Below are 17,098 nucleotides of genomic sequence, written 5' to 3'. Positions count from 1 at the left end.
AAAGTTATGGTAATGGTCAAGCAACAGTACAACCAATAATAGTTCAAATTTTTCTAGCTATGCAGTGGAGTACACTTCTGCAGTATCATATGCCATTCTATGTTGCATTAATCATGTATATGAAGCTGTTTCAAATACGCAGTCAATGTATTTTTACCAAGCTTGAAACAAGTTTTGTTTCAAGCTTGATAAAACCATGTTTGTGTCATAGCACCGAAGTAATGTGCCATGACACAAACATGAAATTATTCTTAAGCAGTCAATAAAAGTAAATGCACATAAAATTAATAAATGCTTGTTACCGGCACACTGATTGGCTCTGTGCTATTTGCAACAAACCCTTGGTTTTTGTTTATGGTCAACTGTGTGCTATAAAGACTTGGTACACAGTTTTATTTATTCTTTGGTATTTTGCAAAATTTATTCTGAAATGTCAAGGACAACATTTCAGATGCCATCCTTGACATTCTGAAAACTGGGGCACATTGAAAGCAACCTCTCAAATACAGGCAGCAGCAAGAAACATGTTAAGTAATAACCATATAGTGCAAGGAAGCCACATGATTTTAATGTACTAGGTGGGGGGAAAAAGAGTAAATAAGAAAATACAAATTATTTGTTTCCCTCCTCACATAGGTAACTATCCAGATGACCCTTGAATTTATTCAAACTGTCAGCCTCAACTACCTGCAAAGGCAACCTTTCCAGCAATCAACTTTCCTGCTAAAAGAAAACTTCCTACAATCTAGTCTAAACCTCTTCCCTGTAATTTGAATTTATGCCCCTGAGTTCTGGAATTCTCTTCAACAGTGAAAATTCTGCCTTCATTAATATTAATAACCACAATTAATAAGACCAGATCCCTCTGCCATTGAGGATGTTGTTGCTTTGTATGATGCACAAGTGTGTGCCTTTAGCTGGCTTAGTGCTTGATGAGTTCCCCATTTCAATTCCTTCAAAGGCATCAATCCTGTTCTTCTAGCCCTCATATAAGCCCATCAGAACACTAAATTTGCACTGCTCTGACACTCTTTACATGAAAACACAAAGACATCTCCTTTGGCCATATCATGTCCTTCTACACAGGACAAAGCAAACAGACAAGCAGAGCACTGTATAAAACTCTGATCTGAAAGAGAACTGCTGGCTCTCCCAAGCCAAAGCAGCTTTTTGCTTTACTGCTCTGGTCTGAGGCATGTTTTTAGTCTAATTTAAAACCACCACCACCACATGAAACTAAGAGTCTCAAGTATAACAACCTATGTTACTCCTAAGTTATGTGATGGCAGTATGTACTACATGATTATTACTTTATGTACTATACGACACGTTACTTTATAAAATCATGTTTGTATTATAAATTTTTTGCTTTGTCCTTATAAAAACTCTTGTTGTTATACTCCTACAAAATTATTTTGAATAATACTAAATAGTTTTATATCATTCTTCTATCAATTCATTGAGTGGCAGCAGAATACTTTCCCCACTTCAATTTTTAATCAATTTTTAAGACCAAGTAAGAATCAATGTTTAAGCAGGTGTGATTGTGTAAGTGGTGATGATGGCCACTTGTATAATTCTCTAGGTTTTGCATTTCAGTATTCTCCACTGTGGAATTTAAGTCTGTGTTTTTATGTCACTCTAAGGCCAAAGATATTTGGCAAAAGAGAGAACACTTCTTCTAGAAAACAATAAATTTTATAAGGATATTGAAACAACTATAGTAGAAAGTGGAGGTGCTGTAAGCAGAGATGTACAACCAAAGTCTATTCTTATTTATCCAAAAGACTGTCCTTCAACCAGATTATTTGGATCAAAAAAGTGCATCCACAATTATCCATAAAGAAAGTGAGACTACATTATTCCCAAATTAACCAGATTAGAAGAAATTTTTACATAACCAATAGGAAAATTCTGACTCCCTTTCCCAAAACTATAGTGCCCATCACCCTACAGAAGTCCTAGAGAATAAGAGATGGCTGAAGCAGCATCAGCACTTCTCAGATTATTTGATAGATAATTACACTGATAATACTGCTAAATTTTCCCCAACGTTTGGGTTTTCCCTAAAGCTTGTTCAGAGAGTGAAACCAATGCATGCAAAACATTCTGTGCAAACTCAAATTGTTCACCACACCTCATCCTAATACTTTTGTATTTGTAGATGCATTAATGCTTATTCAACTGGACACATTAAAAAAATTAAATAGTTCTTCTGTTTATACTCCAGGGTTTTAACTTCTGTTTATACTCCAGAGGATAGAGATAAGAATATTATTATTTTTTCATAGTACCATGTATGGCTATTACCAGATAATAGTAACTATTACCAGAATCCATTTGTACCTTGTCTTGGTGCATAATAGCCATTCTTATACATAATCTTATACTAAACCAAACTGATCGTTTGGCTGTAGTCATATGTAATATTAAATGGCTTGAATATTGCAAAAAAAAATACATTAATTTGAATTTAAAAATGAGAAAATTTAGTTTTAAGGACTGAAGAAAGAATTAAAAAAAAAAAAAATTTCCCAATTTAAGTTCGTTAGATGGATTTCTTACAATTATACGAAAAAGAAAATTCTAATATTAATAGAATTTGCTATGATTTTTCAGTAAAACAATCAAATTATATATAAAATAAAATTTTAATGTTCATTTTCCAACAGTATTGTTCTCAAAATTCACAATGCTTTCAAGGTTTTTGTGTGTAGATTCACAAATATACTAAAAATTTTATAAATTCCTGAGTTTGCAATTTCCTTACTTCCAAATAATGCTTTTCGATTGTTCTTCTATTGATTTTGTTGACTACACAAATTGGAGCAACCAATGCCAATTTTTAAAAAATACTTTTTCAAAAAAGTTTTTTTTTAAATATGGTTTACAATTTTTTTCTTAATCTAGTGGATTATTTCCAGCGCAACTTGATTATATACACTGCATCGTCGTGCATCATCCATTTTTTGTGGGGTGGGTTGGAAGAGTGAAAAAGTACCAGTAAGCTGCACCAAACTGGATTTCCACATAATCATTAAAAAATTTGGAAAACTTAACAGATGGTATAAAACTGAATTCTTTTATAATTAGGAAATGATGTTACATGGTGATTTTCCATGGAATTTTTCTCTCAAAATAACCATTCTTATAACAAGTCAGTGCCGCCTCCGTAGCCAGGTGAGAAGGAGCAGCAGTGCATAGCACACGCTTCTTGATTAGACCGGGGTTCGAGCCCGTCACCACCAAATACGGAGGATGCGGAAAGGTCAGGAAATGACCACCGCATATCCCGGAGCAATATGGCCTTAGTTGCTAATGCTCCTAAAAACCAAATAACAAACAAGTCAGTTTTATAAAAAGTTAGTTTATCAAGCTTCAGACTGTAGAGTGGTATCTAAGGTTACAGGCACATGGTTAGCTTTAGGGGAGGAAGAAGCCTTTCTTTTGTTATAGCTGTATTAAAACTATATATGTTTTAGAAGCTCTCTTCTACAATGGCAGACAAAAAAACTGCATCACTTGTGAATTTTGCAAATAATGTTTTGCACTGCATTTTGGGTTGCAGAAATGTTAGAAATGCATTTGCTAGATGGGATACATATCTCTGTGAATGAAATCCAATAAAAAGACTCCACCTGATATACCATAAATATCTTCTCAAAGGGTAAAATGCATAATTAATGGAATTATAAGAAATCATGCAAATGGTAATCATGACAACCAAACATACATTTTATTGCATTTACGTGTACAAACTGAAATGATAAGTTAATGTATTAGTATTGTGTACTGTAAATCAGCAAAATAAGTCCTCAATATTTTGTTGTTCCTCCTCGAGCTGCAATTACAGCCTTGCAACGATCTGGCATAGAACTTCTGAATATACGGTTTGCCCAATTTCATGGTACCACAACTTTACAATGCTCTCCTGCAGCTGAATCTTACTTGTTGGCTTCTTCTGAGCAATTTTAGATGACATTATGTACCAGCAATTTTCAATAGGGTTCAAATGTGGACTGTTGCAGAGCCAGTCCAATACTGTAATGCCAGCATTTCTGAGGTATGACTGCACCATAAGGGAGAAAAATGAGAGAAAACATTGGTGTATGTTTTAAGCCTTGTGACACAAGAAGACAAACTCATCATTAAATCTAAATAGCATAAAACTTACCAATTTTGCTGTGTGCCAAGGTGCTAAGTCGTGTTAAAAAATGCAGTTTTGGACATCTGTGTGGTGATCCCTAATAACGGCTTTCAGGCACTCCTCCAAGATAGCAGCGTAGATTTCTACATTCACCGTAACGTTAATAAACTTAATTCGCCCAACCCCCTTTGCTTGTTATGCATCCCCAGACCATCTGACTGGCGGGGAACTTTACAATCGGTGTTATGCAGTCGAGATGGTATGCCTCCGATTTTCGTCTTCTGACATATCGCTTCCCATCCGAGTCGTGCAGGTTAAATTTCGATTCATCAGAAGGCAGAGATTCAGAAACGGGTACCCCTTCCAGACTGCTAGCGATACAGCCGTGATTGACGGGTGTTGACTCTGCCTATCGTCACGTGATCTCCTTAAGAGACGGATGCAGCTGGCACGGGAGAACACGCACTGCGTGCCACCCGTGCCACGTAACTAACGGCAACCACGATAACACGTGGGTGCGAGGTATTAGACGGGGGTTATTGCAACCATGATAACACGTTTAATAACAACCACGATCAATAATTTTTGTTTATTGGTATTGTTCTCAGCTGAATAATTCCGGGGGTGTGGGGGCTGGAGCCCCCACATAGACAGGGGTCTGGGGGTGGTAGCCCCCAGAAAAAAAAAGTAAAAAAATAATAAAAATTAATAAAGAAAAAGAATGGCAATTTTAATTCTCGTACAAGAAACAAAAAATTACAGGAAGAACTGTAATCAGACAATCAATAGTAATCAGCCAATCAACAGTAATCAATCAAATCTTATACAAGGGAATAACCGCCTCCTTATCCCTGCTAGAAAAATTCCTGTATATCATTGACAAGACACCATGAGCTACTCTTGCAGCCCATCTACACTGCTCAGAGAACTTCATATCTGCCTGCACAATTCAGAGAGACCTAGATAGACTTCAAGAATGGTCAGAAAAATGGCAGCTGTGCTTTAATCCAACAAAGTGTACGGTATTACACCTGGGAAACAGTAATCCCAAAATAACTTATTCACTTGGTGGAGTTCAACTAAACCCAGTACTGGAGGAAAGGGACTTGGGTGTTACGATACGGTCAGACATGAAATTCTCTGAGCATTGTAAACAGGTTGCAAGGAAGGCCCATGGTGTCCTATTGATGATCTATCGAACTTTTGCAAGTAGAGATAGGGACGTGATGATCCCATTGTATAAGGCCTATGTTGGACCACACTTGGAATACTGTGTTCAGGTATGGAGACCGCACCTAAAGAAAGACATCGAGCTTCTTGAAAGGGTGCAAAGAAGGGTAACTCGCCTGGTGAGATCGGCAAAAGGGCGTCCTTATGAAGAAAGACTTTGAATATGTGGGTTGCAGAGTTTGGAAACTGGACACCTTAGAGGAGATTTGATTGAGGTGTTTAAGGCTCTGAGAGGCATCACTAAAATGAATGAGGACATCAAGATTATAAATGATGCTAGAACTAGGGGACATAAATTCAAGTTACAGGGGGAAATGTTTAGATTGGACTGCAGGAAGTTTTATTTTAGCCAGCGAGTTATAAATTACTGGAATAAGTTGCCTTCATGGGTGGTAGAGGCCGACAGTTTGGGGAAATTCAAAGGTCATCTGGATAGTACTTTCGGGTAAGGGAAGCGCATAGGATGATAGGATTAATTTCCTTTTTATTTAATTTTTAATTTCATTTTATTATTTTTATTTATTTATTAATTATTATTATTTATTTATTTAATTTTTGTTTTTATCATTGTTTTGTTCGGATTTTTTTTTTTTTTTTTGGCTGGTGCAGCATAAGCCATAGGCTTTCTTGCACCATACGGCCGTTACTAATACTAATACTAATAGTAATCAGCCAATCACAATGTGAATGGCTGATTACTATTGCGCCATTTCCAGGCTCTGGTGGTCATTTTTAGTCTGTATTTCATTTGTGCAGGTGTCCTGTTGCTGCTGTGTAATCTCCTTTGTCACAGGTTTGTTTTTTTGTTGGTTTTTTCTTTGTTTCTCTCCGTTCAACCCTAGAAAAAATGGAACAAATCACTGGGCAAATGTTAGGGTGTTTGAAAAATGAAGGATGCAAGAGTGTAATTGAATGGTGCCAGAAAAAAAATTTGATTGCATGTGAGTACAAATGTTTTGTCCCCTTTTCAGCTATATCCGACTCATTAAAATATCACGTGACATTTTATTATCGCGAAAAAACGTGCATTTTTACTTGGATTTACCGTTTGTTTTCTGCCGCCATTTTTGTTGCTGTGCCAAGTGCCGTCCACGTGTCACTTGAAATCCATCGGGCGAGGAGAGGAGGGGGAACGCAGTGAGTGGGCGGAGTCACAACCCGCCAATCATTGCTTTCTCCCTCCTCTCCTCGCCGCCATTTTGAAAGGGGTACCCGTTTCTGAATCTCTACCCATCAGAAAAGATGACGGTGTCCCGTTGCTCTTTTGTCCATGAAACCATGAAACATGCGTTTTAGACCAAGCAAGTCGCTTCTTCCTCATCTGTTGGGCCAACAAAGGCTTCTTCTTGGGCCAATAGGCATGCAGACCACATTCCGAAAGCTCTTTGGATAGCTCATGCACTTGATCAGGAGCACTAGCATGGTGATTACAAAGGCATAGCTGTTTCAAATATCAATCTTGGAAAGGCGTAGTCACTCTCTTATGGCCTGATCCAGGTCTTCTCTTCACATCACCAGTTTCATGCTTTAATTTCAGCACCCAGGATATTGTTGACTGGTGGCAGCCTATTTTATCAGCAATAGCATGCATAGAAAGCCCTATTTGATCATTTTCTAAAGCACTGATGAAAAAAAGTAAAGAAAACAAATTCTCTTCACAAAATAAATTTATCATGAATATCCATGCAGACAAAACAAGACACTACTATTTCCAAATTCGCGTTTGTATTCCATTTTGAATGCATCCACAAATTATCACCGTTTGGGGTGTCACGCCATTAGCATTAGTAGAGGCATGTGATGTAAGAAAGCAAGCTTATACAGCATGAGCCAAAAAAATAAATTCCCATTTCACCCAGCCATTCAGTCCAAAAGTTTGTCTAGTTCTGCGATGAATTTATTTAAGCTGTCAATTTCCACAACAACAGATGGAAGTTTGTTTCAGCAATTAACCAACCGCTGGCTAAAGACAAATTTCCGCACATCTATTTTACGGGTATCTTTCCTCAATTTGAATTTATGTCCACTCAGGTGCGTAATCTGAGCAAGAGGAAGAATACCATCAGCATTGAGCTTGCTCAAACCATTCATTGCCTTATACATCAATTATCACAGGATTCACGAAGTTTTCAAAAAAAAAAAATTCATCTTGGTACACATGTAAATTTACGCTAACGTGTAACTCATTTTATGCATCAAAATTCCAATACGAATTTCCGCGCTATGTTTAGTTTAAATTTTTCTTAAAAACATTTCATTTCAAAATATTTTATTTCATTTATGTATGTTTTTTTTTGACATGAATCGAATATTAGGACGCTTATTGCATAACGCATATTTATACATACATGGAAAATACAATTGGTCTCCATAGAAAAAAAAAATTAATACACTAATGATATCCACCTTAAACTAAAAATTCACCAGCACGTAAAACCAAAGAGACCTTTATAATTCAAACAGTTATAATTCAACAATATTAATTACTCACAAATGACCAGTCTTTACCTACAATCACAGCAAGAAACACATGTAAAAAGCAAAGCGCCCTCTCACGGTATGAAAAATATACACCAGTTTCATTGAATAAACTGATATATGCGGTATTCACAATGGTCGTAAAGTCTGTCCTTCCTCTTCTTACCACTGGATTTGAAACTAGGTTGTGAAAACAGCCTGTTTCAAATCCGTTTATAAGGAGAGCAGCTCTTCAAGTTTTATAAATACCACTCCCAAGTTAACAACTCACGGACAGGGACCGCATAGTCCCTTCTCGCAACAGCTGTGATTTTCATCCAGTAAAAAAACAAACAGTTCACAGAATACACGCAATTTGCAATTCACAGAATACATGTTATTTGAGAATATCGTAAAAAACTTTGCTCAGTTTTCAAAACTTACATCATTAAGCTCATGAAAAGGTTCACTTAAAGAACGTAACTTACAGACACTTTGCAACTACCAACAATATGTAAAAACTTGGGACTGACAAATTAAGTGGTCAACTTGTGTATCAGTGTATTCTTGGATATCCGACCAGCTATCAGCCATTAAAAAACTGCTCCACATTTATTTCACCTATGAAAATAATCTGGAGCAGTTTTGCAATGAAAAAGCAAAGATCATATCGAAATTCATTTCTCATAGCAGGTATGCAGTCTGCATGATAAAATGAACATAAAATACACACAATTAGAAAGAAAAAATTCATTTGTACCATATGCAGCGGAATTATTAATGAAAACGCAGAGAATGACGTTTATTAAATCATCCTGTTACAAGTAATACAAAAACAAAAACTCAATTGAAGTTATGGGTAAGTCTGCGCGAGAAGCACAGTGGTATCATCACCGTCCTCCCCACCCCGGATAGAGAAGCCCCGAGTTCGAATCCCGCCGATGACGCAAGGAACTTTAATCAGTTGAATTAGTCGACCTCAGGCGTAGATAGCATGGTTTCTCCCCCAAAATACTCAGGTTTTTCGTACAGCAAAACAGGCAAATCGACCATAGATCACATGCAATTTAAGGACATAATACACAATGCACGGCAGATGAATTTAATTATTCAGATAGCCTAAAAAAAATAATAAAAAATAAGTGATGTGTTACTTGAGTTGGTGTATCCTCTTGTTGATTTGTTTGCTCTGTTGGATAAAGCACTCAGGAAGGGGTTGTTCTTGTTGGGTTTTAGAAACATTAGCGACTAAGGCCATATCGCTCTGTATATACTGTCTGTAATTTGACTGTGTTCTGTAGTCGATTTTCTGTTTACTGGACTAAAAACCATGTTTGCGGGAGAAAAAACATTCTACCCTTCCTTGAGACCGACTAACTCAGCGACGTTGTGAAAAAGGCACATAAAAATTCCTTTCGTTATCGACGGGACTCGAACCCAGGTCTTTTCCACCCGATGTGAGGAGGACGGCGATTCTGCCAACAGTGCTATCCACGATGGCAAAGTCTCTGGCCCTCGTGGGTATCAGGAAGCCGGAGACGTGGCCTTTTCTAACCAGTGTGTAGGAAGGGCGGTGATTATAATTACTGTTCTATACGCGCCGACTATTAAGTATGACAAATAACACTGTAAATAAAACAAATAACAACACAAGAACTATCCCTGGGCAGAAATAGCCTAATATCCTTCTACGACACTCTTTGCCAATTCAACTGTGATTCGACCCCTGCCTGTTAGCAATATCTGCCTCCACCTGGCATGTTACATTTCAGACCAGAGTTCTAAATGGGTTAGGCGCATTATAGCCATAGTAGCTTATGCGCCATTAAACCCCCATAACAACAACAACAATCTAAATGGGTCGGAACACCATCCAATTCCTAACAACTTCGGTAATTTCACATACACTGAGGGAGGCCACCTTATTAAGTACGTATACACCTATCATTATCATGAAATAGATCAATTCCTTCGGCAACTGCATTACATGCTCGTACATGCGATATAAATTAGATGCGCATCTATACGTACCTACGCATCTAATTTATATCGTACATGCGATATAAATTAGATGCGTAGGTACGTATAGATGCAGTCTATGTGCAATTCGATGCGAGAATGTGAAAGACCAAAGATTCAATAAAATTTGATTTCAACTTGGCATGTTAGCAGCCGCTAGACATGCATATGAATATCTCGGAAACTACAGTCCTGCTGACGTTTTCGCATACTAATGTGTCTCGCGGGTATTCAGATTGGTACAATAACAAAACTGCAAAAACAAAACATTGCTTGGTGCGGCGAATTTCGGTTCCTGCCGTTTCAAGCTGATGAGAGGACCAGAATATGGCGAAAAGAGCGTGATTTCTTCGACCCATCCTGCGAGGTGCCAACAAATGAAGGTTGGTGGTTGCAGTGTAATGGTGTGGGAAGTATTTTTTGTGATGCACATTGGGCCCCTCGTTACAAGTGGGGCAAAATTTCGATTACCGAGTTATTTGGAAATTGTTTTCAATTAAGTTCATCCCTTTGTGGCTGAATTGTCCATCTCTCAACCAGTTCCAGAGATATGACATTGAATTCTGTATGCTGTGGTGGCCTCCTCAGATCCAGATAATCCAATTTAGAACTTTTGAGATAAGGTAAAATGAACTATTTGGAGTAGAACTTTGCAACTATTCAGTTTTAAACTGTAGAAAGCAATTAAGTCAACATGCACCAGAATCCATGTGGCACATTTTCAGCACCTTGATGAGTCCATGCCACTAAATCCAGACTGTTCTGGGGTTTAAGTAGGGAGGGGGAAGCTGCTTCCTTTTAGATAGATGTACCTAACAAAATTACCCCTCGATGTACATACCGTACAATGTCAAAAATCTGTAATTTCAAAACTCTCCGGCATTTTTCGAATATTTCTCCGTGTTTAGAAGATATTTTGTCCAGTTATTGCACATCAGCAAATGCTGCATGGTGAAGTTGTCCAATACGACAAAAATATATTCACTGGAGTTAACACGACCTTCTAAACGTATCAGCGTACCCACTCCTTACCATGAAAACATATCTCATACCATACAAGGCCATAGGGAAAAATAGGCTAGCTGTACTTAAAAAAAGCATCGGAAGTGCTAAATTTATGCATTATGTTTCAGGAATATTTTCGAAACACCAGTTTCTTTCTGTTTTACATATTTCCTACACTATATACACTGAGTGATCACTGAATTATGACCACCTACCTAATACTTCGTAGGTCCTCCTTTAGCCCTCAGTACAGCAGCTATCCGACGTGACATTAATTCAACAAGATGTTGGAAGTGTTCGAGAGGTAGGGCCAACCAAGCTGTGTGTAATGCGCCCAGTAATGCAGGTATGGAGGTGATTGGTGTATCCAGACTCCTGATATGCCTTTCCATAGTGTTCCACAAGTGCTCTATGGGATTAATATCGGCGGAGTTCGGAGGCCAATCGATATGCTGGAAGTCAGAACTGTGTTCCTCAAATAATTCCTGCACAACAAGTGCCCGATAGCTCGGCGCGTTGTCATCTTGGAAGACACCATCGCCATTCGGTAAAAAGCCTAACATAGCAGGGTGTACACAGTCAGCAAGCAGTTGACGATAGCGGACACCACAGATACGTTGTTCCACATGCACCAGGGGGTCCAAGTTCCTGCCAGTAAAACATGCCCCACACCATAGAACCGCCTCCACCGGCCTGCACTTTTTATACCATGCATGATGGATGAAGAGCCTCATGTTGTTGACGGCAAATCCGTACACGACCATTCACGGTGTGTAGTAAATAACGTGACTCATCAGACCAGTACACTTTCCAGTCTTCTAACGTCCAACTTGTATGCTCTTTGCACCAGGCGAGTCTTTTACACCGATGAACCTTGGTTAGGAGAGGATGTCGTAGGAGTTGTCTGCTGGTATAGCCCATACGTGCGACGTATGGTCATGCCAGATATTATTCCGGGTTGGCACATGTTGTATTGAGTAGTCAACTCTTCAACAGTGCTGTGCCTGTTCGCCTGTACGAGTCGTCGGACCCGGCGCTCACCTCTAACATCAACCTTTTATGACCTTTGCAGTTTTGCCATCTGGTCATTGTTTGACCATTTTGACGCCAGTCCTGGTACACTTTAACTACAGCGGCTCTCGAACACCCCACCAGTTCAGTCCTTTGGGAAATCGAAGCACCAGCTCGTCAAGCACCCACAATCTGTCGTTTATCAAAATCCGATAAATCCTTCCTTTTACCCATCACACTCGGAATTTTACTACCTACTGAACCACTGACACCTTATCTATGCTACGGAGGTCGACTAACTCCACACTCGCGTGCCTCACGTGGTCAACAGTTCGCATTCAGTTTTCATACGGGTGGTTATAATTCAGTGATCACAAAGTGTATGTCATTGTTACTGTATATTCGCAACATATGACATCATTCATTTTCCGATATTATTATTATTATTATTTTAGGGTTGCCCGTAATTAAATACATTAACCCGTATTTGAGTCTGTAAATTGCGTATGTTCTATGGTTGATTTGCCTGTTTTGCTGGACGAAAAAACCCCAGTTACTGGGGTGAAAAACCTTGCTATCTACGGCTGAGACCAACTAACTCAGCCACGGAGTGAAAAAAGCCCATTAAAGTTCCTCGCGTCATCGACGGAATTCGAACCCAGGCCTTTTCCACCCGGTGTGGGGAGGACGGTGACGATACCACTGTGCTACCCGCGCAGACTATTTTCCGATATATTCATTACTAGTTCACAGCACAGTATTTCATAGTACAGTAGATGTATTTAGTTTCTAATGAGATTCGATTACTGAAATAATATCGCCCTATTTATACCTCTCGTGAAAAAAGTATTGGACAATCTCAACACCAATATTGGAAACAATATTAGAATCTGCGTGATTTATTTCCTAGGCAAGTGACGTTACTCACTGGACTAATATGGAAGTACGAGTTAACATTTTGGCTTAATGCTAACTATTATCGTTCTGGGGAGGTTATAGGGATCAGAGCTACCAATTGTATTATCCCAATAAAAATAACGAATTACCTCTGATTACTTAAGCTATGTTTATAACATTAAAAAAAAAAAAAAATCAAAAGGAATTTCTAAAAATTTGGCATGGGCTGGTTCCCGAAGATCTCAGATTTATGAGGTTCTGGTTTATACTGGAGCTACCTAGTTTGGAACGGTGATCACCACAAACATGCAAGCTTACAACAATAACAAAAGTATTAAAAAGAGCTCGTCACAGACGGAGCTTAACACTCATTGTTGTGATATTAAACATGATCCGCAGATATCACATCACACATTCGAGGCCCTCGCAGGAAGCCCAGTTGGTATAATCACCGTCCTCTACACCAGCTGGAAAAAGACCCGAATTCGAACCCCGTCAATGACGAGAGGAATTTTAATAGGTCTTTTTTAATAACGTGGCCCAGTTAGTGGTTCTCAGGCGTGTAGCGTGGTTCTTTTTCTCTTGGAAGCTGGGGTTTTTTTTATCTAATAAACAGCAAATCGACCACAGAACACAAGCTATTTACAAACATATTACCTACGGCGCAATATAGCCTAAGTTCCTGATGCGCCAAAACCCTATAGCAACAGCACACGTTCGAGTATAAAATTAAGGACTTCCAATCAATAGTTATTTCCTGGAAGTTAAGAATTTTTTTTTTTTTTTTTTTGCGATTGGCTTTTAGCAGAATGACAATCCATCATAAAACGGTGTTGAGATAAGTCTATAGTTTCCAGTATTCACTTCTTTACAAGTGGAGTTGGAGTTGAAATTTGAAAAGCATATGAAGCACCGGCGTATTACGATTAAATTTATAATTAAAATTAATTCTGTTTTTCTGTGTATCAATAAATGATGATGTGAACTTGGGAAGAGAAGTCAGAGATTATTCTTCTGTCTGGGCATTTAACGTACATCACCGTGAAAGAAATCCAATAATGCAATCGGAAAATTACTTAAGTACAAAGAAACTGTCTCTGTGGTATATAGATCACGTACAAGTCGTCCAAGCACCTCTGGAGAAACTCTTGGAATCATAATGGGAAAAGTTAATGTTGCTATTAAAGTCACTGAGGTGTACCAGCTTGGAGATTAAAATATCGAAAAGTACCATCCAAGACATTCTAAAAAAAATTTTTACCTGTATCAACTGCGGCTAATCGCAACACCTCACAGAAGTTGATCCTGACAGCGATCAGAAAGTTTTCAGATGAAGCAAAATTTTACTTAAATTAAGAAGTTAAGAAACCAAACCACAGCGACTGGTCGAGAGAAAACCCACATTGGTTCTTCGTAAACAAAGCGCCCTTTCCAACATATCCCAGACATCTCAATTGGATTGAGATCTGAAGAATTAGGTGGCCAGTGTAGATGTTCAAAATCTTGGATTTGTTGCTCGACCAATTTAGCTACAATTTTTGCACACGGTGAATATTTGTGTTGTCGTCATTGAAATAATCCATCGGAATCCAGATAAAAATGAGGGTGCATGGTGAAGTTGATTGATAAGACAGATATTCACTGGAGGTAACACTACTTTCTAAAAGTTTGAGAGGACCCAGTCCATACCACCTTCAGCCACTTGATTGGTGGACAGGACACAGGGAGGATGTATGGCTTCGTGAGGTTCATTGCGTGCTTTTACCCTACCATTGGTGCAAATCAAGATTCATCAGACAACATATTTATTGACTGTTCCACACTCCAGTCTTTGCATTGGTGGCACACTCGTCGAATCTTTCGATTATTTACAGAAAGCAGTGACTTTCATATAGGCACAGGCACACAACTATTCTGTTCCTGAATCTGAGTGGGTGCCGGCATCCACACAATCAATGCCTTCGGTTTGCTCTTATCCCTAGGCAGTTCGTGGTTCTGTCAGCATTCTTGTGATTGTCACGGGCAGCTCCTCAAGCTGGTTCCCGATACGACAGAACTCCAGCTCCTTGTGCTAGCAGTTCTGTCCTAGGCAGCTACTTGTGGTGCAGGCTTTTCTGAGCACAGTGAAGAACTACTTTAAAAAACTAATTGATGTTGTGAGGATTTTCTTATTCACATTATTTTATTTGTGGTTTGCTGTCGCCATCTTAATTGATGATGATGTGTACTTTGAAACGGGCTGACAATTATTTATAACCTGGACTTGCCGCATAGTTTGGTTGGAAATGAGTCTTTCTGTCTAAACTGAATTTCCCAGTCACTGGATCTTCTATTGTGAAGTACAATTCGCTTTAAATTCCTGGGGGTCTCATTCTTGTAGGACCGGCTTTCTGTAGCATTTCTTCTTTTACAGCTGCATTCGCCTTTTATCTTCCACTCATTGTATACTTTTGAGATGGTTGCTTTTGACATATCCTTGATTTCCTTCATTTTCTCAATCGTGGCTCCTGCTGAACATGCTCCAACAATAATACCTTTCTGAAAATCAAAAAGATCACCTGGCTTCCCCATGACTGAATCGACTAAGAAGTCTCAGGAAAGCGAACATTTTTTTTTTTTTGACATTTTTATTAAAAATAAAGGTGGCACCCAGAACGTTAGTTCAAATCCGCCTAACTCTCAATTGAATACCTCTACTACCTACTGAGTATTTTATGAAGATGAGAACCCTCAATCTTCATAAAATAAATAAATAAATAATTATAAAAACATAAAATATATTAATTAATTAATTAAAAAAGGAAAGCGTATTATTAAATTTTATTAAATTATTAATATACTGTATTAGGGTTACTCGTAATTGTTTACATAAACCTGTATTTGTGTCTGTAAATTGTGTGTGTTTTCTGGTTGATTTGCCTGTTTTTCTGGACAAAAAAGAACCCAATTTCTAGGGGGGGGAAACCTTGCTATCTACATCTGAGACCGAATAACTCAGCCACGGAGTGAAAAAAGCCCATTAAAGTTCCTCGCGTCATTCACAGAATTCGAACCTGGACCTTTTCTACCCGATGTGGGGAGGACGGTGACAATATTACTGTGCTACCGCACAGACAAAGGAAAGCGTAGAGCATTTATCCAATTTCAAAGAACTGTGATCACATCACATTACAGTTTACATTTACATACCGTACGTTTAATTATCTGTTGACGGCAATTGCAAAAAATTTGGTCAATGAGTGTATGATTATAGTAAAGAACCGTGAAACGAGCCGAGAAAAGGCGCCAATTGCTAGGTTGATCCTGAATTAGCATTAGTAGAGGCATATGATGCAAGAAAGCAAGCTTATTCAGCATCAGCCAAAAAAAAAACAACCACTACTCCCATTTCACCCCTCCGTTCTTTCGAAATACCTGTCCAGCTGAGCCTTAAATTTGTTTAGGCTATCAACTTCAACAACAAGCGATGGGAGTCTATTCCACAAACCAACTGCTCGCTGGCTAAAGGCAAATTTCCGCACATCTATCCGACATCCGTCCTTCCTCAATTTGAATTTATGCCCTCTCAGGTGATTATTCTGAGCAAGAGGAAGAATCCCATCTGCATTGAGCATGCTCAAGCCATTCAAAGCCTTATACACCTCTATCAGATCACCTCGCCGATGCCTAGTCTCCAGGCTCTGTAATTTGCAAAACTTAAGCCTTTCTTCGTAAGAGCAACCCTTCGTTCCATTCACTAATCTTGTTGCCCTTCTCTGTACTCGTTCCAGCAGCTCTACATCCTTCTTGAAATGAGACCTCCAGACCTGTATACAGTACTCAAGGTGTGGCCTGACCAATGCCTTATACAAGGGAATAATCACATCCCTGTCCCTGCTAGAAAAATTCCTGTATATCATTGACAAGACACCATGAGCTACTCTTGCAGCTCGTCTGCACTGCTCAGAGAACTTCATATCTGCCTGCACAATTACCCCCAGGTCCTTTTCATTCTCTACCACTGTCAGCGTAGTACCACAGAGTTGATACGTTGATCTGGGGTTACTGTTTCCCATATGTAGTACTTTACATTTGTCAATGTTAAACTTCATTTGCCACCTCTCAGCCCATCTGCTCAACCTTTCCAGATCCTGTTGCAGCAGCATAGTATCAGTAGTGTCCTTAACAACCCTGCCAACCTTGGTATCGTCTGCAATCTTGGACATTAAGCCTGATACACCATCATCAATATCATTTATAAATACAGAAAACAACAATGGACCCAACACTGAACCCTGAGGAACTCCACTAATAACATTAGTCCACGTTGAGCAGCGTCCATTGATTATCACT

The 17,098-nt window shown here is 38.8% G+C and overlaps 1 protein-coding gene across 1 annotated transcript in view; it reads right to left on the bottom strand.

The window, feature by feature from the left end:
• The window catches only part of LOC150091608 (protein LLP homolog), a 119,881-nt gene that overhangs the window by 30,148 nt on the left and 72,635 nt on the right, over positions 1–17,098 (bottom strand). The gene's annotated exons all lie outside the window — the stretch shown is intronic.

The sequence above is a fragment of the Mastigoproctus giganteus genome, chromosome 1 (genome assembly GCF_048544385.1).
Source record: "Mastigoproctus giganteus isolate SK-2022 chromosome 1, ASM4854438v1, whole genome shotgun sequence".
In the NCBI taxonomy this organism is placed as follows: domain Eukaryota; kingdom Metazoa; phylum Arthropoda; class Arachnida; order Uropygi; family Thelyphonidae; genus Mastigoproctus; species Mastigoproctus giganteus.
Note: the sequence above shows the minus strand (reverse complement) of the source record. Positions and strands in the feature narration are given on the sequence as shown.